Genomic DNA, 23,010 nt, shown 5'->3' with positions numbered 1-23,010 from the left:
TGACGGTGGCTCCTTCCCTAAACATCTTTCTTGAAAAGCCTTCTTCATGCATTCATATTCATCCCGCTCTTCCTGGGTTATCTGCCATTCCTTCACGACGGACCTCATTTGTGAGTTCAATACCTTCCTTTCCATCGGTAATTGCGTTATCAGGCTATTTAACCCTTCTACTGAAGTAACGGTTTCCACATTCTTCTGTTCACCTTGACGTGATTCAACGTACTTTTGGCATCCTTGTAAAATTTGTGTTGCCACCTCAGCTATCTCCGTGACCTTTGAGAGCTCCGAACTCGTTCCCCCTGAAGATTGAAGCTCGTGTTCAGATTGTTCCCCTTGCAGAGTCTTGTCCTTCAGCATATGAAGGAGTTGGCTGACCGTTAACTCTTCCCTGGGAACACGGTGGATCAGAGTCTTCTCCATTTCCTCCACCTCTTTCTCCAATACTTCCACCTTACGTTCCTCTTGAACTTTGGCTTTCAGCGCTCGGAAAAGTTGCGCCCTGATGCTCTCTAGTTCATGTTCAGGGACCATTCTTACAGTGTCCTGTTCTTCCACTGAAAGGATTCCCAGTTGAATCTGTTCTTCAAGTTGTTGAACCTCGGTCATTGCCGCCTCATATTTGTCTTGGGTGTCCTTCAATGTTTTTATAAGTTCTTGGACATCCTGTCTTTCATGCTCTGCCATGAATTTCACCTCTAATTTCTCATCTATGGATGAAGCTCCTACCGATGAGTCTGTCTTGGCCTTGAGCTCATCAAGAATTTCCTGCAGCCTTTGGACTTCTTGCTCATGTTCAACCTTTAGTTGTTCATATGCTTCTACTGAAACTAGCTTTTCGGAGGCTGCCGAGTTAACCCCCTCCAGAATTGTAGCCTGGGCCTGTTCATACTGTTCTTTCAACTTCTCACACTCTGCTTGTAAGGAGTCGTAGAGAAGAACTGGAATAAAATCCTGGCTCCCTGAAGATTCCTCTTCCTTTGGTTCATTCTGTAAATATTCTAGTTCCTGAACAGCATCAGGGGAATGTGATTGGTATTTGACCACGATGGCTCTATGGTCGCTCTCTGCTTGAGCTAGCTGTCTCTGTAGTCTTTCCAGGTTCTCCCATTCGGTGTCCCAGAACCTTTCCATATTTTTCATCTCTTGTACGAGACGGTCACTCAACTGTTCCAATTGTTGTCGTACTTTGACATAAGTTTGCGTCCGAGCTCGGTGTTCTTCCGTCATGGATGAATCCTTTGCTTGAACAGGCTCAGAATTCTCTGTCAACCTGGAGTTTTGCTCTGCAGCTTTATTCTTCTTGGTACCATAAGTCCTTCTGCCTGTCTTCGTTTTCGACTTGGTCTTATCATCATCCATTTCAGAATCTGAGCTAATAGCTTGCACCGAGTCCTCCCTCATTATGGCTTTTAGGTAATGCCATTCCATGTCTATTTTCTTAATCCACTCCCATCCTAGAAGTGGTGGTCCTCCCTCAGGTAATACGTACAAGTTCATTCTTGGGTGTTCTTTACCCCTATCTCTCACCTTGACTCTTATTTTCCCCACGGGGTATACGTTATGCCCCGTGTATGTCTGTAATACGAACTTGGTATTTCTTAAAGGTATGTGAGAGAATAGCCGGTGGTAGTCCCTTCGGTTGATGACTGATAGAGCTGATCCAGTGTCCAGCTCCATTCTTACTTGGACTCCAGCTATTTTTAGTATGACCCAGATGGCCTGTAGATCCGTTTCTTTACCCACATTGTGGATTCTCAGCCTACCCAGCTCCTGGTTGTTTGGGTCTGAGTCTGAATTCTGTTCGTCTGAACTCTTCTCAGCCACCTTGTGTACCTTGTTGTACTTTTCTTGTGGTGGCTTCCTTTGATTATTGGTCTTTTTCCCGGACCGGCATACCTTCGCGATGTGACCCAGTTTGCCACATTTCCTACACTCTTGGTTCTTAAACCAGCATTGATTCTGGTCATGCGTTGTCTTCCCACAACGGTAGCATTTTGTTGTGCTTGAAGTAATTTGGTCCACCCCGAGTGCCGCCGCCTTTAGTTGCATTTCCACCGTTCCTTTCGCTGCGGCTTCGTGCGATGCAGCTATAAGGACAGCCCTGTCCAGTGTGAGGTCGTTCTCTTCCAGTAGTCGCTTCTGCGTCCCTTCTTTGGACAATCCGCATACGAACTTGTCCCGCAGCACTTCTGTCAGATTCCCTCCGAACTGGCAGTATTTCGCTAGCCTACGCAGTTCGACCAAGTATTCCGCATTGCTTTCGTCTTTCTTCTGCATTCTTGCGTAGAATTTGAATCGTTCAGCCAGCATCAGCGGTGTGGGGTTCAAGTGGTCCTTCAGCACAGCCACAATCTCTTCGAAGGTCTGATCCGCTGGTTTATTTGGTGCTATTAGATGCTTCAAGAGCCCGTATGTTTTTGCCCCCATCGAGTTTAGCAATGTTATCGCCTTGTCGTCTTCCTCTATTTTGTTGGCTTCGCAATAGATCTCTATGCGTTCCACGTACGTGGCCCAGTCTTCTATTTCAGAATTAAAGTCGTTAATATTCCCTCGCTTAGGCATTTTTCTTCCCTTGGGAGCAGCACCAGTATTTCTTTAAGTATTCTTATTTATTTGTTTGTTTCTAAGATGGCGGTTTTCCCGCGAAATCGGCAGTTTCCCGCTCTTTCCTTCTCTCCCCGCCCACTTCAATGGCGGTATGTCAATCAAGATGGCGGTTTTCCCGCGAAAATGGCGGTTTCCCGCTCTTCCTTTCTCGCCCCGCCCACTTCAATGGCGGTTTCCCGCTTCTGGCGTCTTCTCCGCCTAATGGCGGCTTCCCGCGTTTCTTCCCGGTGGAAGGGGTACGCTTCCCCCACAGCGGACAGGTTCAGCCGCTGGCTGGCTTCCGCACAGCTCCCCTTACTCGGCTATGTCTTTTCCTCCCACCCGCACGGCTCTACCGGCGCTGGGTACACCCCGTTAACGGAGGACAGTTCAGCCGCTGGACTGGCTCTCGCGCAGTCTCTCTCTCCGTACCCGGCTCTGTCGCTCTCTCACCCGCACGTTCGGTGCTACCGGCCCTGGGTACCCCGTTGGTGGAGAACAGTTCAGCCGCTGGACTGGCTCTCGCGCAGTCTCTCACCCCGTTTTCGGCTGTGTCTCTCACCCACTCCCGCACGTTCAGTTTTGCCGGCTCTGAGTACCCCGTTGGTGGAGAACAGCTCAGCCGCTGGACTGGCTCCTCGCAGTCTCTCTCTCCGCACCCGGCTCTCACCCGCACGGTTCCCGTTCGCCTCCCCAGCCCTCTCGCAGACCGATGTTTCCCTCCCCGGCTGCGGCTGGGTTTCTCCTCCCGCGCCTACTCGCAGGCTCAGCGCTTCGTGGCTGCGGTCGCTGCCCAGATTTTTCCCGCCGATCACGGTCCGGCTGTCACCCGGCGCCGTTGGACCCGACTTTTGGCCGGCACAGCTCCCCCTCGACCGAGGTCGAGTGCTCTGCCCTTATCCTCCGGATATTCTCTACACCTTCCCCTACTCACAGTCTCTTCGGCCGCCTTGTTCCCTGCTGATCGGCTCACTCCGCACCGTGGTAGAAGGGTAGTCAGTGCCTGTTGCAGACGGAAGCTTTTATTGCTAAAGTCTTCCACCTTTCTCCTGCTGCAGCCTCGTGTTTTCTTCCAGCAGCACGACAAGGGCGGTTGCCTCTCTTCGACGCTCTTCTTGCTTTGGTAATCTTGCCGCAGGGTACGATCGGACTCGTCGCCACTGTAAAGTCTGTGGGTTGTGCAGTTAATAAATACACAGACTTCAGAAGTAACAAACAAAACAGGTCTTTACTATTCGAAGGTCCGGGCGAATCTGCCCCAGCAATCCTGCTACAACACTTATATACTGGTGTGGTCACTATCGGTATTACAGTATACAGAAGCCAAACAAATAGTGCCACACCTAAAGTAGTTCCCTTAAAGGTGAACGGTTACATTCAATAGTTCCCTTAAAGATAGACGGGTACATACACTACAACCGCCCCTTAAAGATATTAGGAATGTTAGGAACAGGAGGAGGCCATTCAGCCCCTCGAGCCTGCTCCGACATTCAATTAGATGATGGCTGATCTGTATCTTAACTCCATCTACCCACCTTTGTCCATATCCCTTGATACCCTTACCTAACAAAGATCTATCGATCTCAGGAAATTTGTGAACCAGTGGATTATTTTATGACAATATAGCAACCTTGTGCCCCTGTTTTCTGGCGCCATGAACAGCCACCTTTTATTGAATTTAATTTCACATGGGCTTTGAATTCATGACCTCTGGTTTGCTAGTCCAATACTACACTGCTCTATGCCATCAGATAAAAATGGAAGAGATCACCTGCACCGTGATAAATATCTTAGCGAGACTATCAGCAAACATAAACTGTGTACAGTTAAATATTGGAATCTCCTGTTCATCTAATGGAGTAGATGAAGAGCTGCCCCTTCCACAGCCTGAACACTTGGGTAAGCAATTGGTCTGTCGAAAATGAGTTTGCTTTTCTTCAAATTGAGTGCGTTCAAGTAGAGATTGCGACAGTGAGCTGTTTGTCATCCCCAACTTTACAAACCAGCTTAGACAAGTGGTTCAATAAAAACCCTTTTGGGACAATCAGATCACGAAAGACATTACATTCATCATCATCCACAACTTACATGCTTCATTCTTTGCCCCACGCACCAACTGGCTGACTCAGGCTTTCGAGTGGGGGACGTTCAAGTGCGGGTTATTTTCTTGTGTTTTCTGTAAATACAGTATCTGAGATTTCAGTGCTGTAGTATAATCTAAGATTATAAAGATATCTCTTGATACAGGAGCACTGAAAGGCGTACGTTTCACACCCACAGTAAGTCTCATTTATTTGGAATTGCCCAATTGTTTAGTGTAAATCTCTTTACCACATCCGCAGATCTCTAGATCTCAAATACTTTATACATTAGAAGAACGTGCACAAAGAGGGGTCTTCCAAAAGTTGTTTTTTTAAGATAACAGATGAGAACAACATCTGTTTAAATGGGAACACTAGTTTCTCTTAACACAGTAGGTAAATGTACCTGTTGTCTGATAAATTGTCTGATGCAGTTTTGATTATGTAACAGCAACCGTGACACTGTATAAAAGTATGCAGTGTTTGTTTATTAGTATCGATCCAGATAAGATTACACCAATGCTGCTATCTACTGTCAAACCACCGAAATTCAAACAACCAGTTATCTCACCCACAAACAGAATAATTCTCAGCTCATCTGCTGCTGAAACCCTTATCCATGCCTTTGTTACTTCTAGACTTGAGTATTCCAATGCTCTCCTGGCCTTCCTCTCACCTTGCACCCTCCGTAAATTTGAGGTCATCAAAACTCTGTTGCCCATATCATAACTCGCAACAAGTCACATTCACCCATCACCCCTGTGCTCGCTGACCTACATTGGCTCCCGGTCTGGCAATGCCTTGATTACAAAGTTATCACCTTTGTTTTCGAATCCCTCCATGATCTTGCCCTTCCCTATCTCTGTAACCTCCTCCAGCCCTACAACTCTCAGAGATCTCTGCGCTCCTCCAATTGTGGCCTCCTGCGTATCCCCGATTTTCATCGCTCCACCATTGGCAGCCACTCCTTCAGCTGCCTAGGCCCTAAGCTCTGGAATTCCCTCCCTAAAGCTCTCTACCTCTCCACCTCTCTACCTCTCTCTTGTCCTTTAAATTGTTCCTTAAAACCTACCCCTTTGAGCAAGCTTTTGGTCACCTGTCCTAATATCTCCTTGTGTGGCTCGGTGTCAAATTTTGTTTGATAATCGCTCCTGTGCAGCGCCTTGGGATGTTTTACTACGTTAAAGGCGCTGTATAAATGCAAGTTATTGTTATGTCTGTAAATAGCAATTCAAAAATAAAGCCAGCAAAATAAAATGGTCCAACAATTTAACTGAGGAAAATTCAACCAAGAGAAAACCGAGCTGATGTCTGACGTGTTACTGAGCAATGCAATGGCAGATTCAATCTCCAGTGTCCGCTGATCTCAGTCAGAGCAGTGATGGGAATACTATAATTGGCCTACTCTTCAACCTCAGGGATGCCAACTCTCCAGGATTACCCTGGTGTCTCCAGGAATTAAAGATTCATCTCCAGGACACCTTTGCGAGCAACCTGGGAGAAAAATAATTTTGGTTGTTATTCAAAAAAGTGTGTGTATTTTTCATATGTGTTTATTAATTATAATATTGGAGAAGGATTTTAAAAAGGCTGTTTAACTGGGCGGGGCGATTGGCGGCGGGAGGTCATGCATGAAACCGCCAGGAATACGTCCAATCAGAGTTGGCAACCCTATTGGACCACTCGGTAGAAAGTTCCATCGCTTTGGGCTACAGAGTCTTGGGAAGTGCCCTGATTCCAGTCATGCTTTTAGTAGGGAGTTGACTGAGATTTTCAATGGTCCATCTCTTAAAAGTGCTGGAAAGCAAGGGGAATGGGAGGGAGCACAGCAGATCCCAACTCCAGCAACCTCTCACCATCAACTAGGCCACAAATAGAGCCCCATGAAGCTGCAAGTCTATTAAAGGAGTAAATGGGCTGCAAGTAACACCTGAACATACAGGTATTATGAATATCACAGATACATGAAAATGTATATATTTTATGGTGGATCTTATTGCAAACTAGAAGTGCCTGTGTGCTATAGTGTGACATTGTGCAATCATTATATGCTGTGGTAGTCTTCCTGGAATGCACTACCAGAAAGGGTGGTGGAGGCAGACTCAATCGTGGCTTTCAAAATGGAATTGGATAAGTACCTGAAGGAAAAAATTTTTGCAGGGCTACAGGGAAAGGGCGGAGTGAAGTGCTCTTGCAGAGAGCTGGCACAGGCTCGACGGGCCAAATGGCCTCCTTCTGTGCTGTAACCATTCTGTGAGTCTATGATTCTATGTACACTATGATACACTGTAAGGGGACAAAATACAACATGAGAATTTGCCTGACAGGAATATCCATAGACATAATGATGATCAAAATGTAAAATGACAACAGCTTGCATCTGATAAAACCACCTCACTCGTAACTAAGACTTCTGCAAATGTCAGGCCCAGGGAGATGAGATCACAAGACTTGGATAAGTTTAGAACCCCAGTGGAAGTTTCACAGCATTGCTGAGATATCTCATTGAAACGTATAAAATTCTTAGAGAGCTTGACAGGGTAAATGCAGGGAGAATGTTTCCCCTGGCTGGAGAGTCTAGAACTTGGGGTCATATTCTCAGGATAAGGGGTCAGCCATTTAGGACTGAGATGAGAAGAAATTTCTTCACTCAGAGGGTTGTGAATCTTTGGAATTCTCTACCCCAGAGGGCTGTGGAGGCTCAAGACTAAGATCTGTAGATTCTTGGGCACTAAGGGAATCAAGGGATATGGGGATAGGGCATGAAAGTGGAGTGGAAGTTCAGCCATGATCTTATTGTATGGCGGAACAGGCTCATGTTCTTATCTTCTTCCTAAATTTATTAAGAATTCTCAAATGATCTTCCTCGCCCTGAGGGTTTGCTGATGTCAGCACAATTGTAGTGATGCTGTAACTGGCTTCAGTACCCCTGCATTACAAAGCGGAAAAATATTCACCAGAGCTCCTGGATGATATTTAATCAGCCGAGTGCAAGCTCATCTCTGAATCAGAAAGCTGCGGGTTCAAGCCCCACTATGGACTTGAGCACATAATCTATGCCGACACTTCAGTACTGTACTGAAGGACACTGTCAGAGGTGCTGCCTTCAAAGGAGATGTTAAACCCAGGCCCCGTTTGTCTGTTTAGTTGGACGTAAAAGATCCAATGGCAGTATTCGAAGAACATGCATGTAGCTCTCCCATGTTTCCTGGCCAATATTCCTCTCTTGAACAGAACTGGTTATTGATTCATTTGTTTGTTTGTGAGACCTTGCGGTTTGCAAATTGGCTGCCACCTTTACCCACATCACAACATTGACTGCAATGCCAGAATTACTTCACTGGTTGTAAAACCACTGGGTTGTCCTGAGGGATGTGATGGTGTGCTATATAAATGTAATCACTCGCTTCTTTCCTGATTCTGACCGCTGTGCAGTGACATCATCTGATCCTGTCCACACCCAATGTCTAGAACCAAGGTGTGTACGTAGATATATGAAGACAGGATCAGATGTAGAGGAAGGATGTTCTTGTCATGGAGGGAGTGCAGCGAATATTCATCAGACTGATACCTGAGGAGAGATTGGGTCGATTAGGTTTATATTCGCTAGAGTTTAGAAGAATGAGAGGGGATCTCATTGAAACTTATAAAATTCTAACAGGACTAGACAGACTAGATGCAGAAAGGATGTTCCCGATGGCGGGGGAGTCCAGAACCAGGGGTCACAGTCTAAGGATAAGGGGTAAGCCATTTAGGACTGAGATAAGGAGGAATTTCTTCACCCAGAGAGTGGCGAACCTGTGGAATTCTCTACCACAGAAGGCAGTTGAGGCCAATTCATTAAATATATTCAAGAAGGAGTTAGATATACTTCTTAAGGCTAAAGAGATCAAGGGATATGGGGAGAAAGCAGGGACAGAGTACTGAATTTGGATGATCAGCCATGATCGCATTGATGGCGGAGCAGGCTCGAGGGGCTGAATGGCCTACTCCTGCTCCTATCTTCTATGTTTCTATGTTTCTATGTTTCTATGTTTCCATGACCGAATGCTCAGCCAACATTCATTGTGCAGGAATGGCCACTTGACCAAGTTATTGACGTCCAGTTCCCAACAAAAAGCCACTGCCTCCAGGAGAGGATGGTAGGAAAGGAGGGGAGGGAGCGACGGGAAGAGAAACCTCAAACAAACACACAAGCCAGACAAAAATCATTCAGCCTTGTCGTTGTGAGTAAGGTTGGCTAGTTAGTATGTATCAGTGTTGTGTAATACATTGTTGGTGCAAAATAATAAGCAGCAAATGCGATGGTAATGTAAAGTCTTTTAGACGTAATTTAGACATAACCCAGGCTGACACTCCAGTGCAGTACTGAGGGAGTGCTGCACTGTCGGAGGTGCCGTCTTTTGGATGAAACGTTAAACCGAAGCCCCGTTTGCTCTCTCAGGTGGACGTAAAAGATCCCATGGCACTATTCACAGAAGAGCAGGGGAGTTATCCCCGGTGTCCTGGCCAATATTTATTCCTTGACCAACATCACTAAAAGCAGATGATTTGATCATTATCACATTGCTGTTTGCGGGACCTTGCTGTGCGTAAAATTGGCTGCTGAGTTTCCTACATTACAACAGTGATTACACTTCAAAAAAAGTACTTCATTGACTGTAAAGCACTTTGGGACGTCTTGCAGTGGTGAAAGGCCTATATAAATGCATGTCCTTTCTTTACTTTCACACAGTGCTTTGTTTGCCAGCTTGTCAACACATGAGGACATTCAACTGAGGCAGGCAGATTGAAGTGACAATCATGTCCAAGGGCTTGGAGCTGCAGCATCTGCCCAAGACACCAGTATATTATCACTGGGGCTAATGTATAATGGGGATCATTTTCACCATCACTGTTTGGGTGTTAAACTGACGGGGCAGACCGCCCATTCATAGGACCTGCCTGATTTTCATTAGAATGATTAGAAAGAAAAAAATTGGGCAGGTTCTCTAACAGGCAAGTGATCCATTCCACCAGATTAATGCACAAATCATGAAGGTAACACTTACCCCCAACACTTCAGAAGGACTTGTACAATAATACAATTTGAGTCACAAGAGGCCAGGGGAGAAGATGCCACCACAGTATGTGACTCCAATGTGATCGATACTAATTATTGGAACTGAGGGCAGATTGTAGGCTTCAGAAATGTGCTCTCATGAGCCACCTGGCATAGAGTCGCCAACCCTCCAGGATTGGCCTGGAGGCTCCAGGAATTGAAGACTGATCTCTAGGGCACTGCTGTGAGCAAACCAGCAGAAAAATCATAGAAAAAACAATTGTCTGCGTTTTTGCATTTCCTTTGAAGAATTTTGTTATTAGTTCTAAATATATTGGCAGTAGGAAAAAGGTTGTTTGAGTGACAGTCCAGAATTATCCAATCAACTAAAGGTTCACTTTCCAATTGGCCGTGGGAAGGTGGTGCACCTCGAGGTTGGACGTGTTGGGTGACCAATGGAAGGAGCGTGGGGGCGGGCTGTTTCTTTTGGCAGGCGATCATGTGATGAAACCTCCATGGATACATCCAACCAGAGCTGGTAACTGTTATAAATCTCATCATCAAGAAACTACTTATGAAATAATGCTGGATGGCCAGCTGGTGGCGCCATCCAAGGAGTATAAATACTCGGGCGTGGGCCCCAGCTTTCCAGGGACATTTTGTAAGACAAGGAGCTAGTGAAATACAACTAGACCTCCATGTTCTGAAACAAGTTGATTAAAGCCTTGCTTTATACTCAAACCAAGTGCGTAGTGAGTTTTATTATGTCAGTAACCATTTCCCAATAAAATCAGGCACCCAGTTTTACTACTCCTCCCAGAAAAGAAATGTAAATGCTATTTAGGAACATTGGAACAGGAGCAGGCCGTTCAGCCCCTCAACCTGTTCCATCATTCATTTAGATCATGGCTGATCTGAATCTCAACTCCATTTACCCACCATGGTTTCGTAACCCTTAATACCGTCGCCTAACAAAAATTCAGCAAACTCAGCAGTTAAGTAGCAAACCAGCATCTGCCCTATGCCAGGTTGTAAATGTATAAAACTAAGCAAAATATTTATTGAATATAACAGACAGGAAAGACAGCAGTGCTAGGAGGTTATAAAACCTTTTAGTGCACAGTTGATAATGCCATGCTTTACGTACACACACTAAACTGGGCAGCAATTCTCTTTTTATTCATCACCATTGTATGTTGTGTAAAAATGTTTAACACATTATCGGCCACTCGATTAGACCATAAGGTTTTTGGTTCAAATCCCTGCTCCAGAATTTGAGCACATGATCCAAGATAGCCCGTTGTGCAGTTCTGAGAGAGTGCTGCATTCTTGGAGGTACTATCATTTGGATAACACATTAAATTAGGGCCATCTCTTCCTGTTCCAGTGGATGTTCAAGATCGCATGGTTCTATTGGAAGAAGAGCAGGGAGTTCTCCCTGGTCGCCATTCCACCCGCAACCAACCAGCACCACCAAAATCAGACTATCTGCTTGTTGTATCCGTGTGTTAATAGAGACACGGAAGGCAGGAGTAGGTTTCACAGGTGTTTACTGAACAAAGTCTGGAGGTGAACTAATAGATACAAGACAATATACAGGCTTATATAGCCCGAGTGGCCATTACCGGCATTACAGTACACAGGGGGCTCTTAAAGGCACATACACCACAATTCCTCCCCTTTTAGACAACTAGTACATAATATTTTAAGTAATCATTAATTAACATGTTACAAGAACAATAATCTACACATTGCTGCAGTTAATCAATTATAAGTCAGTCTCTCTGGAGGCTTCCTGACTCGGTCCGGATAACGCCTCGGTGGTGTAGTAGTTTCTGGTGGTGTAGTAGGTTCTTTTGGTAAGGCTGATTCGGCTTGAATGCCAGTGTTGGGTTCATCTTGTTCCAGTATCACCGGATCGGAGGTAGATACTATGGGTATCTCTACTTCATCATTAGGCGTATAGAGTTGTGGTGTAGGTTGTCCCTTTTCGGATGACTCTATGATCTGGTCAGCATGGCGCCTTATTATGCTTTCTCCAATGTCCACGGTATACATCAGCGGTCCTAGTCGTGTGCAAATAGTTCCAGGCTGCCATTTCTCGGTACGGTAGTCCCGGGCCAAAACTTGTTGACCTATCTGGAAGGTTCTAGTTGGCCTTTCATTCATGCCTTGAAATTGCCGGTTCTCCACGTCCCTTCTGATGTTTGGCTTGATCAAATCCAGCTGGCATCTTAGGTTTCTATTGAAGAACATCATGGCAGGAGTTTGGTTTGTAACCACATGTGTTGCATTCCTGTATGCAAACAAGAAGTTATCTACCTTATGCTGAAGTTTTATGTCTTCATTACCCATGGCCTTTATGGCCTTCTTGAAGGTCTGGACAAACCTTTCAGCCAATCCATTGGTGGCGGGATGGTATGGGGCGGACGTGTAGTGCTTAACCCCATTGTTTTTTAAGAACTTCCTGAATTCTTCGGACACAAATTGTGGTCCATTATCAGAACAGATCTGTTCAGGCAGCCCATTCCTGGCAAATATGGTCCTTAATACTGTGATGGTTTTTTCCGTGGTGGTGGAGGACATCTTTATTACCTCCGGCCACTTGGAGTGTGCATCAACGGTGATTAAGAACATTGAGTCCATAAATGGACCAGCAAAGTCGATGTGTACCCTTTGCCATGGAGATGAGGGCCACTCCCATGGATGTAGAGGGGCTTGTGGTGGGGCGTTTTGGACCTTCTGGCATCCTAGGCAGCTCTTGGTCATTTCTTCGATGTCTCCATCGATACCTGGCCACCACACAAACGCTCTGGCTAGGTTCTTCATTTTCACTCCACCCAGATGCCCCTCGTGAAGCTCCTTTAGCACTTTATCCTGGAGTTTAGGTGGAATCACCACTCTGGATCCACACATCAAGGTTCCTCGGCACACTGACAGTTGTTCTCTTCTTTGCGAGAATGCTGGCAACAGTGGTTCGCCATGTGCTGGCCATCCCTTCACCGTTAAATCGTAGACTCGTGAGAGAGTCGGGTCATTTCTCGTTTCCTTTTCAATGGCAGAATTTGTTACTGGTAGACATTCCACTATGGTTGAGTGGAACATCTCCACTGGGTCTACTGTAGGTGCCTCTTCTACCGTTGGCAACGGTAGGCGCGATAAACCGTCAGCATTCCCATGCTGTTTTGATCCTTTGTATTCTATGTCATATTGGTGTGCCCCTAGGAAAAGGGACCACCTCTGTAGCCTTTGCGCTGTCATAATGGGAACACCCTTTTTAGGGTTGAATATGGAGACGAGGGGTTGATGGTCAGTCAACAAGGTAAATTTTTGTCCGTGTAGGTAATGGTTGAATTTCTTCACTCCCCATACCAGGCTGAGTGCTTCCCTGTCGATCTGGGCATAGTTACGCTCAGCTGAGTTCAATGAGCGTGACGCAAAAGCTATCGGCTGCTTCGAGCCATCAGGGAATCTATGCGATAATACCGCTCCTACGCCGTAAGGGGATGCATCGCATGCCAGTCTGATTGGCAGTGGTGGGTTGTAATGAGCCAAAACTTCCTTGGACGTGATCAAGCCTTTGCATTTATGGAAGGCACGTTTACAGTCTTCGCTCCATTTCCAAATTACTCCCGTTTGTAGCAGTTCGTTAAGAGGGTGCAGAAGAGTTGACAAGTTCGGTAAAAATTTATGATAGTAATTTATTAATCCCAGGAATGACCTTAATTGTGAGACATTTTCAGGTGCTGGGGCTTTTATGACCGCTTCAATTTTTTCAGGTGACTTATGCAACCCTTCCTTGTTAATTATGTGGCCACAATATGATATTTGTTTCTGGAAAAATTCGCACTTGGGGCGATTTGCTCGTAGGCCCCGTTCTCTCAGCCTAGTGAGCACCTGCTCCAAATTGGCAAGGTGCTCGTTGTCGTTTTCTCCTGTTACAAGGATGTCGTCTAGGTAGCATTGAGTCCCCGGAATCCCTTGGAGGACTTGCTCCATAGCTCTTTGCCAGATAGCTGGAGCTGATGCTACTCCGAAAACCAGTCGATTGTACTGGTACAGGCCTTTGTGTGTATTTATCGTGAGATACTTTTTAGAGGCCTCTTCAACCTCCATCTGTAGATATGCCTGTGCCAAGTCAATTTTGGTGAAACATTTCCCTCCGGATAGTGAGGCGAAAATATCTTCTATCCTCGGAAGAGGATACTGTACCGTGTGAAGGACCGGGTTTACAGTCACCTTGAAGTCCCCACAGATGCAAATTTTTCTCTGTTCTTCAGATTTATCATTATTCAACGTTTTCTTCATGACCGGGACGATGGGTGTTGCCCACTCGCTCCAATCTATCTTGGATAATATGCCTGCCTTTTCCAAATTCTCCAGCTCTGCCTCGACTGCTGGATGAATTGCGTATGGCACTGGCCTTGCCTTAAAAAACTTGGGAATTGCCGCATCTTCCACTTTTATTGAGGCGGTGATGCCTTTCAAGGTTCCTAGTTTCTGCCAAGATGTCTTTTAATCGTTCAGGTATGACGTCATCATCATTTTTTTTCTTACTGGTCACCGTCAGTGCCTGAATGGAGTGCCAGTCTAAACGTATCTTCCTGATCCATTCACGTCCCAACAGCGGTGGACCACCATCTTGCAGAACGTATAAATACAACTTCTGTATTTCCTTGCCGTTGTATACAACAGGCACCCTTATTTTCCCTTTGGGGTATACTTTCTGCCCCGTATATGTTTTCAAAATAATGGATGTGTCTTTCAAAGGTATATGCGGAAATAGCCGCTCGTAATCCCGTCGACTTTTGACGGTCAGAGCTGATCCTGTATCTAGCTCCATTTTAACTGGAGACCCCGCTATCGTGAGGGCAACCCAAATGGTCTGGTAATCTTCTTTGGCAATTACATTATGTAATTTGAGACAGCTTAGTCTCTTGTTTCCGGAGCCGCTATCGCTCTTCTGGTCTTCGGAGCTACTGTCCGTCATCATTTGTACCTTTCTGTACTTTTCTTTATTGATTTTTTTCCTGTCCGTGGATTTTTTGTGTCCAGATCGGCATACACGTGCAATGTGTCCAATCTTTCCGCATTGCCTGCATGCTTTGTCCTTGAACCAGCAGTCCCTCTGGTCATGGGTGGATCTGCCGCAGCGATAACATCTCTCGAAACCCTGTGTCATTTCATGGGTGCCGAAGTCCTGTGTCTTTTGCTGTATCTCTGCAGCTCCTCTTGCAGCTGCTTCGTATGATACAGCCATACTGAAAGCCTTGTCCAGTGTCAAATCTTTCTCAGAAAGTAGACTTTCCTGTGTTCCTTCACTTAGGAGACCGCAGACGAATTTGTCTCGAAGATAATCTGCCAGTCCTGCCCCAAATTGGCAGTGCTTTGATAGCTTCCTTAATTCGGTGAGGTAATCAGCGTTACTTTCATTCTTGTGCTGATTCCTCTTGAAGAATTTGAATCGTTCCGCTATCAGCAGCGGTGTTGGGTTTAAGTGCTCCTTTAGAGTATCAACAATCTCCTTAAAATTCTTGTCCTTCGGTTTGGCTGGAGTAATTAAATTTCGTAACAGCCCGTATGTCCTTGCGCCCATTAGATTTAGAAGTACTGATGCCTTTTTATCATTTTCTATTCCATTTGCTGTGCAATATACCTCCACTCTTTCTACATATGTGGTCCAATCCTCTATATCATTATCGAAAGCATTAATATTGCCAGCCTTAGGCATCCTGGAAAAAAATGGCGCTTCCCGCGCTTTCCTTTCTTCCCTGCAGAAAAAAATGGCGCTTCCCGCGCTTTCCCGCCGCTGCTGCTGCTGACAACGCTGTTTTCCGCGGTTTTTATTTGCAGGTGGAGACTCGTTCCCGCCGGACTCTCTGGGACTTTTCCCCCCCTCTGCTTGGTCCGAACGCCGACCTGCTTTGCAGCGCCGGCCGTCTCCCGAGTGCTCCCCCCCTCTGTCTCTGTTTGCCTCCGCCTTCGATGCTCGGCCCCGCTGCAGAGCCAGCCGATGGAGCCCCAGCCTGCCGCTCAGGAAGGATTATTGCAGTACCTGCCACCAGCTCGGCTAGCTGGTGAAACCACAGTTTTTCATTTTTTATTTTTATTTCTTGCTTTTCTTCGACTTTCGTCTGAGGAATCGATCTCCTTGAGGTGCTGCCGAATTGCAGGTAAGTCCATTTCTGATTCATCGCCACTGTTGTATCCATGTGTTAATAGAGACACGGAAGGCAGGAGTAGGTTTCACAGGTGTTTACTGAACAAAGTCTGGAGGTGAACTAACAGATACAAGACAATATACAGGCTTATATAGCCCGAGTGGCCATTACCGGCATTACAGTACACAGGGGGCTCTTAAAGGCACATACACCACACTGCTCATTCAACTCATTGGCCTAGAAATTCCGTTCCCTACGGGTGTGTACGCGCTGTGTACTCACCCGTAGGGCCAACGGAAGTGCCGGTTTTAGGCATGCACTGCGCATGCGCTGGAAACCTGAACTTCCGTTCTGTGAAGAAAGGGCTTCACCGGTCAAACGCCTGCGCCGGAGAGGCAGCACGTACGGCTGAAACTTCCGTTTTTTTCAGCAGTTGCTTCAGTCCAGGTAAGTCTGAAACAGCTGCATCTGGAAAAGCAGGCGCAAGGCCTGCTTTTAACAAGGTAAGAGGTGAAGAAAGAAAAAGAAAAAAAAATGTCAACTGATTTATCATTTTAAAATACTTTAAAGAAAGGTAAGTTTATTTTTAGCCCCGTTAAAAACTTTAATAATTTTTTTCAAAAATTTAAATTTTTGTTTAAAATAGTTAATTTATGCAATTTATAGTCATTTTAAAAATGTGATGTTTTTTAACATTTATTTGAAGTTTTACTTATGTTTTGGGGCTGATCTCTATTCATAGATTTGACAGGTCTTCCTGTCAAATCTATAAATGGAGATTCCCTGCTCTGATTGGCTCCCCATGGCCCACGTGATCCCAGGGACGCTGCGAACTACCTGCGCCCCTGGGATACGCGGGCCCTGCACACCGGCAGTTTGAAAAGGCACAGCAACGGAATTCTGCGCCTCCCGGGAGCCCTCCGGTCCAGGCGGAGATTTTTCCAAATCGCAGCCTTCCGCCCGCGGGAGGGCTGTGAATGGAATTTCGGGCCAATATTGTTGTTCGTTAGATCTTATTGTGCACAAAGTGGCTGTCATGTTTGCCTACATAACAATCGTTCCTGCTTCAAAGTAATTAATCGTCTGAGAACCATACTGAGATGTTCGCTTTCCAATTGGCCATGGGAAGGCGGGGTACCACGAGGAGGTGCGTGTTGAGCGACCAATGGCAGGAGCGCGGGGGGGCGGGGCAGTTGGAAGCAGGCGGTCATGTGATGATACCCCCAGGAATACGTTCAACCAGAGTTGGCAAACCTCACCCTAATCCCCACCTCCAGGGACTGTGCAGATATCTCTGATTACAAACCGACTCTTTCAGCTGGAGCTCAAGGTGTATGGTGCCACGAGGTTTGATGAGGATAAAAATTAACTTGAAAAATTATTTGATTGCAGACAAGGGTGTTCCTTCCCTAAGGAATGTGTCACAACTGTAGTAAAAAAATATAATTCACACGCTGCCCTATTTTTAACTCTCTGTGACATTAATGTTGTGTGTTATTCTTGCGTCTCCTGATTGAAAAATGAAGCCGATTATATACAAAGATTGTATTTTGTCCTTACATTGACTGACTTGAAATAGTGTGAAGGATCACAGTGCTGTAGACTGCTTTCCCAGTTGCTCTCCAGCAGATGTGGGATGATTCAGTCAGGCTCTCCCCATTCATTGTCCCACCAATGTACCTCAGATAAGTCACAATAAAAAAACTTTCTTGTATGAATATGAAGTTTTTAATTTTTAATTTGCTACCACATGGAGTGTTTGAGGCGAATAGCATAGATGCATTTAAGGGGAATCTAGATAAGTACACGAGGGAGAAAGGAATAAAGGTTATGCTGATAGAGTTAGATGGAGTAGGGTGGAAGGAGGCTCATATGGAGCATTAACTCCGGCATAGAACTGTTGGACCGAATGGCCTGTTTCTGTGCTATAAATTCTATGTAATTTTCTTCAAGATAAAAGTGGTCAAAAATTGGAGATTTTCTCATTCATATCAGGCACATGTACCTCATCTTTAGCTCCAGAATTTCTTGACCTCAGCCATGTTGCTATGGACTGTGGCCTTATGGACATAATTTGCTTCCAATGGGAACTGGTCACTTGGAGCCATGCTAACACATCTCCTTGCACCAAGCTGTAGAATCACAGAAATCTCTGTAGCAGGCCATTCTGCCCATCGGGTCTGCGCCAGTGTTACTCCAACCACTGCTGCCACCTACTCGCCCCACTTCCTTGCTCTTTCCCTGAACCCTTTAATACCTTTCTTCACGTGTATATCTCATTCCTTCTTAAATGTTCTGATTGGCTTACCCTCCGCAGGTAAAGCATTCCACATCCTAATAAATCATTGCAAGAAAATAATTTCTTCAATCATCTCCTTCTCCGTTCTGCCCCCGTGTTACCAATTCACCAACTAGTGGAAATAATCGCTCACTATTTACTGTTTCAAACTCTTTGAACACTCTTGTATCAACATCCATCTCTAGAAATTGGAGCTGAATTAAGAAAGTCATACCATTTCTAAATGGGATACTTGGGGACCCAAAACACAATCAGGATACATAACCCTTATGATTGAACATATGCTTTCCTCTCTTCCATAATTTTCATCCCTTTTTTTTAGAGCTGCCTGATCAAAAAGACAGACAGAAAATGAGGCTACCCCTGGAATAGTACGGAATGGGCACTAAACACCACAAAACATGTTTTCAATACTGTTTGTTCAATTAGCTAGTAGTGAAGTTCCTGACCTTAGATATTATAACATGGTGATACCAATGGCTTTTTGTGTGTATAGTAATCTGGGATGTAATGTTTAAGTTATCCACCAGATGGAGCCAAATATTAAGGGTTCACATTCACAAGTATTTAAGGTAATGGGTCATGTATTCAATGTCCTGGTACACTCGTTTATACGGTAATGTGGCATTGCATTATGGGTATGACTCAGAGGTTGATCCTCCATCTTGGCTCGTGCAGTAAGAATTATGTGCCTGGCTTCCAGCTTGGCGACGAGGATAGACAGATCACATCTTGACGAAGAAGAAAAAAAGAAAAGGAACACTGAATAACGGATCCTGGCTGCTACGATAGGAAAGATCTCTGCTTTTGATGTTCAGACGCAGACCTGGGATGAATACTGCGAGGTGTTGATGCATTTCTTTGAGGCAAATGATATAAATTATGTCGGAAAAAGGAGAGCAGTTTTGCTCACTTCCGTGGGAAGTCAGACGTATAGTTTAATGAGAAACTTATGCAGTCCTGCAAAGCCTGGAGCCAGATCATTTGCTAACTTAGTGGCCTTGCTGAAGGGCCATTTCAATCCCAGACCAAGTGAGATTGTACAGCGTTTCAAATTTAATTCACAGAACAGAAAACCGGGAGAGACTGTATTGGATTATGTAGCGGTGTTGCGAAAATTGGCACACGATTGCAATTACGGCAACAACCTGAAACACATGCTGAGAGATAGGCTAGTTTGCGGGATAATGGATGATCGAATGCAGCGGAGATTATTGCCCGAGACTGGGCTTACGTATGAAAAAGCATTGGAACTTGCTCAAGCCATAGAGACAGTGAACCGAGATGTAAAAGAAATACAAGGTTCAGACTGGGCTACTACAAAGCAAGTTGCAGGTCAGGTGATTATGCATAAGTTAAACATGCATCAGAAACCACAACGTGAGCATGTAAAGGCATGTTATAGATGCAATGGCGATCACCTGGTGCGGGAATGCAGATTTCTGGAGGAAAAGTGCCACAAGTGTGGGAAAAAAGGACACGTAAAACGTGCATGCAGGGCAAAAGCAATCATGGAGGAATACAAACCAAAAGGGGGAGAAAAGCAAAACCTAGGAAGAGAAGTGAAAAAACAGGGAGCACATCACATCAGCGGAGAAGCTGAGAAAGAAGACGGCATGTTCATAATGCATAGTATGGTAGAGAACATTCCAAAAGTGGATCCTATCACTTTGCAACTGACAGTAAATGATTCTACGGTCAACTTTGAAGTGGATACAGGATGCGGGGTGACCATAATGAACAGGGAGGAGTACTCAAAATTGTGGAACCGTGCAAAAGTTCCAGAGTTAAAGTCTTGTTCTATGCAGCTTAAAACATATACCGGTGAACGAGTGGCGACATTGGGTACAGCTACTGTAACTGTGCAACACAGGGACACCGTGGTTGTAGTTGTAGTATCGGGTTCCGGACCAAACCTGTTAGGTCGGGGCTGGATACAAGAACCTAAATTAGATTGGGGCGCAATAAATCAAATAGAGGGAGGCAAAGAGTTGTCTTTGCAAGAAGTGTTCATTGAACATGAGAACGTGTTCAAGGAAGAACTTGGCACATTTAATGGCCCCCCAGCTAAGATTTATGTAGACAAGGAGGCACTGCCAAATTTTTTTAAACAACGACCTGTGCCTTATGCCATGAAGCTGAAGGTAGAGGCTGAGCTTGACCGTCTTTTGAGAGAGAACATACTGGAACCCGTGAAATGTTTAGAATGGGCAGCTCCCATTGTACCTGTTTTAAAACCGTACAATTCGGTAAGACTCTGTGGAGATTATCAATTGACAGTAAATAGGGTGTCTAAACTAGAACAGTATCCTATTCCCAAAACAGAGGATCTCTTTGCAAACCTGGCTGGAGGGAAGAAATTCACAAAGCTGGATATGAGTCATGCATACTTGCAGATTGCACTAGATGAGGAATCCAAGAAGTATGTAACCATAAATACACACAAGGGTTTGTTTACCTATAACCGCTTACCATTCGGTGTCTCATCTAGTCCAGCTATTTTCCAGAGGACTATCGAGGGTGTACTGCAAGGGATCCCACATGTTTCAATCTATCTGGATGACATTCTGGTGATGGGAAGAACCGACCAGGAGCATCTGAGCACTCTGAGAGAGGTACTACAAAGATTGGATATGGCTGGGTTATGGCTCAAGAGGAGTAAGTGCACTTTCCTGGGGAATGAGGCCGTGTTCCTGGGACACAGAGTGGATGCCACCAGGCTCCACCCAATCAAGGAGAAGGTACAAGCACTGCAGGAGGCCCCAGCTCCTACCAATGTGACTGAGTTAAAAGCTTACCTGGGACTGCTAAACTATTATAACAGATTTTTACCAAACTTGGCAACAGTGTTAGCACCTCTTCACAAACTTCTGCGCAAGGAGACACAGTGGCAGTGGTAAGAGGAACAGAGGGTTTCATTTGAACAGTCCAAGAAACTGATGCTGTCCTCGGATGTGCTGGTTCACTACAATGCAGAGAAAGACATCATTCTCTCTTGTGATGCTTCACCTTACGGGGTGGGGGTGGTTCTTTCACACAGCTTGGAAGATGGAACAGAAAGACCGATAGTGTTTATGTCTCGAACGCTGACACCAGCGGAAAAAACTATTCCCAGTTAGATAAAGAGGGGTTAGCAGTAATGTTTGGGTTACAGAGGTTTCACAAGTACATATATGGCAGGAAATTCACCATATGCACCGATCATAAACCTCTTCTATCTCTTTTTAATGAAATGAAAGCAGTACCACAGATGGTGTCACCCCGGGTACAGAGGTGGGCAGTGACGTTGAGGGCATATGAGTATGTCATCATTTACAAGGCGGGCAAGTACCCTGGGAACGCAGATGCCTTGAGCCGTCTTCCATTGCCAGGTTCACCTATCCGTGCAGCTCCAGAGGACAGACTTTTGAAGTTGGAGGACACGGACGCGGCAATTGTGACCGCAGAACAAGTAAGGACATGGACCGGTAAAGATCCAGTACTGTCTAGAGTCCGAGAATATGTGATGAGGGGTTGGCCACAGCATCCGGAAGGGACTGATTTCATACCTTTCAGTGTCAGGAAGACAGAGCTGGGTGTGCAGGATGGTTGCGTGTTGTGGGGAGCACGAGTGATTATTCCACGGCCAGCATGACAGTCTATCCTAGGGCAACTACATCAGTGTCATCCTGGAGTTTTGCGTATGAAAGCCTTGGCAAGGAGTTACTTGTGGTGGCCAAAGCTAGATGAGGAGATAGAAAATCTAGTCAAGACATGCAGCACTTGTCAAGTACACAGGAAGGCACCAGCAGCGGCTCCTCTCCACCCCTGGGAGTGGCCGGATAAACCATGGAGAAGATTACATGTAGATTATGCGGGTCCATTCATGGGAAAGATGTTCCTCATAATCATTGATGCCCATTCCAAATGGATGGATGTTTATCCTGTAAATTCTGCTTCATCTACAGTTACTATAGACTGCCTGCGTAGGAGTTTTAGTAATCAAGGGCTACCGGAGATCGTAGTAAGTGACAATGCCACGTGTTTTGTGAGTACAGAAACAAAAGAATTCATGAGAAACAATGGCATAGTGCACGTGACCTCAGCTCCATATCATCCGTCTTCAAATTGACTTGCGGAGAGAGCCGTACAAACATTTAAGGAGATGATGAAAAAAAGTGCAGAAGGGAGTTTGGCAGCCAAGGTGTCACGAGTTCTGTTCAGCTACAGAATAACACCTCAATCTACCACAGGACTCTCTCCTGCTGAGCTGTTGTTAGGACGTCGACTATGCTCCACTCTTGACCTGGTTCACCCAGACCTAAAAAGGAAGGTGGAAAACCGACAAATCAAACAAAAGGAGAACCATGACAGAAGGACAAAGAGCCGCAGTTTTGGAGAAGGAGATGCGGTCCTTACCAGGAATTTCAGTTATGGTCCAAAATGGATTCCTGGCATCATAGACTCAATGACCGGTCCAGTATCATACACGGTCATGATGGGAACTGGTCAGGTAGTACGCAGACATGTAGATCAGATACTGACCAGACAAGGGGAAATCGAAATGGAGGTTCCAGAGGAGATGTCGGAGGACAAGTTGGCCCCCAGTTATCCAAATGCATTGGTGGTACCACCACCACGAACAGAGCCAGTTCCACCTGGACCCCTTCGTCAAGAAGAAACCATCGTAGCAGAGTCAGATACTCTGAGTACTGCTCAGGAGCAGCAGGTGGCTCTACCACAACCAAGCAGGGACTTGACTGTAAGACGTTCACCAAGGCCTCACAAGCCGCCAGAGAGATTGATAATGACCTGCTAGATTCATTCAGTATGGACTATCGTTAAAGGAGTTTCCTTATGGGA

The sequence above is a fragment of the Somniosus microcephalus genome, chromosome 20 (assembly GCF_052327205.1).
Source record: "Somniosus microcephalus isolate GS21.2 chromosome 20, FLI_Smic_1.0, whole genome shotgun sequence".
Taxonomy (NCBI): domain Eukaryota; kingdom Metazoa; phylum Chordata; class Chondrichthyes; order Squaliformes; family Somniosidae; genus Somniosus; species Somniosus microcephalus.
The sequence above is the reverse complement of the archived record's forward strand: the minus strand, read 5'-3'. Positions refer to the sequence as shown.